We start from the raw sequence: 2,500 nt of genomic DNA on the forward strand, positions 1-2,500 counted from the left end.
TTGCACTAACACCGTGGATACGTGGCCGGTGGGTGCACCGGTCTCTAGCGGCCCCCCGCGGGACACCTGGCGAATCCCGTGAGTAGTAGCCTTCCACGTGGGAATGGGCGTCACCCCACGTGGTGATGTTTAGATCGACCCCACTCGTGGGACCAATATGGAAAAACGATATTCTTTAAAAACAATTATTGGGGAAAAGGGGAAAAAGACGGAACGGAAGGAGGGGAAAAAGGAGGAGAAAAAGGAGAAGAAGGACGATACAGTGGAGGAGGCGAGGGGTAGTCGCGCTGATGAAGCGACGACTACTGCCTCGCGCAGCAGAAGTGTGAGTGTTCGTAGGCGTCGCAACAGCCGCGATAGCAGTGCGGGCTCGAAGCGCGCGAGGACGGATGAGAGTGTGAATGTGAGTGAGTGTGAAATGAGTGACAATGAGAGTGTGCGTGGTGAATTGAACGTGGGCGCGGATCTGTGTGCGAGCGCTATGACTGTGCGTGAGTGTGATGTTGAGAAGGACGTGATGAATGTGATGCGTGCGATAGGTGAGCGTGTGAGAAAGTGTGTGTTGAGTGACTGTAACCGTGTTAGTAAAAGTGTGAGTGAGGTTGTATTGGGATGCATGAGCGAGTACGAGCAGTGTGTTGTGAAACTTATGTGCGAGAATGAGCGATTGAAGGGTCGCTTGGATGAATGTGAGAAGCGTGAAAGTATGAATGTGTGTAGACCCGTCCAGGGAACGAGTGCAAGAACGTTTGCGAGTGTGCTTGGAACTAAAAAGAGTGTTAATGTTAATGAGAGTGCTAGGATGAATGTACGAGAGCCAGTGTTGCGTGTGAATGAGCCTAGGTTTGCAGTGGTAATCAAACCTAAGGATGAAAGTGTGCGTATGACGAGTGATGAAGTGAAAGCGAAAGTTATGAATGAAGTGAGCAAGTGTTTGAACGTGAGAGTGAAAGCTGTGCGTAAGACGAGAAGTGGGGGCATAGCCGTCGAAACGGTGAGTGCAAGTGAGATGCAGCGTATGCGTGAATGTAAAAAGTTCGAGGAAATTGGTATGAAGGTTGACGAACCCAGGAAGATCGGGGCGAAGGTGATTGTCTTCGACGTCCCTTGTGAAATACCGACCGAAGAACTTTTGAAAGAGTTGTACGAGAAGAATTTAAAGGAATGTGTGAATGAGAGTGAATTTAAGAAAAGTGTGCGTGTTGTTAGTCGGACTAACAAGAAGGATGCATGTGTGGGTAACGTGATATTTGAAATGGGAGTACGAATGTGGAACAGAATGATTGCTGAAGGACGAATGTATGTTGGATGGAAGGCATGCAAGTTGAGAGAGTTTGTGAGTGTGCTCCGTTGCCACAAATGCTGCGCGTTTGGGCATATGGCGAAGGAGTGTAAAGAAAAGGAGAGCGTGTGCCAGAAGTGTGGCGAGAGTGGCCACCTGAGGAATGTATGTAAGAAGGATGAGTGCTGCAGAAATTGTAGAATGAAAGGGCATAAGAGCAACCACTCGGTTACGTCTTCGGAGTGCCCGGAATATGTGAGAATGGTAGAGCGGGAACGAATGAGGATAAATGCTGAATAAATGGCTGAATGTATGTTACATACGATCCAGTGCAACTGTCAACGAGCGTATGCGGTAATGTGTGATTTGGGTGCGTTGATGAGTGAGAAAAGAGTGAATGTGGCCATTATACAAGAGCCGTATGTGGCAGTGGATGGATGCGTAAAAGGTTTGCCTGCGAGTATGAATGTGTATGTTGCGGAGGTGGGCCCAAAGAAGGCCGCCGTGGTTGTGAATGGTGAGTGCATTGAGTCTATGTGTGTGCGAGAGTGTACTAATGAATTCGGTGTGTGTGTGTGGATCAAGGGGGATTTTGGCGAAGTGTATGTTGTGTCGGTCTACTGCAGGTACGGCCAAGAGATTGGTCCGTACCTGCAGTATCTGGAGTGTGTGCGTGAGCGAATGAGGGGAAAGAGATTACTGATTGGTATGGATGCGAATGCAGTGTCGCCCTTGTGGTTTAGCAAGGGCGACCTGCATTCGAGAGAGTGTGTTGAGAGAGGTGAAATGATTGAGGGATGGATACTTGGAACCGGAATGCATGTGTTGAATGAACCGAGTGAATGGTATACGTTTGCGGGAGTGCATGGGCAGAGTGACATTGATGTCACTCTGGTGAATGATGTGTGGACCAGGTGTCAGTTTGAATGGGATGTGAAGAGCGACTGGGGAGTGAGTGATCACAATGTGATCAGTATAAAAGTGAGCTGTGTGAATGAGTGTGAGAATGTTGCGATGGCCGGGAGGAGGTGGTCCAGCAGGGGTGTTGATTGGGATGGGTATGTCAGTGAGCTGAGAGAGTATGCGTTTTTGAATGGTATGAATGTTGATGAGAGTGCTTCAGTGGATGAATTGGTGGAGTGTGTGACCTCATGGATTCACGTTGCGAATGATAGGCGTATGAAAGAGATAAAGAAGCGGTGTGAAAGGAAGCCTGTG

This window comes from Nomia melanderi, unplaced genomic scaffold, assembly GCF_051020985.1.
Source record: "Nomia melanderi isolate GNS246 unplaced genomic scaffold, iyNomMela1 scaffold0508, whole genome shotgun sequence".
NCBI lineage: Eukaryota > Metazoa > Arthropoda > Insecta > Hymenoptera > Halictidae > Nomia > Nomia melanderi.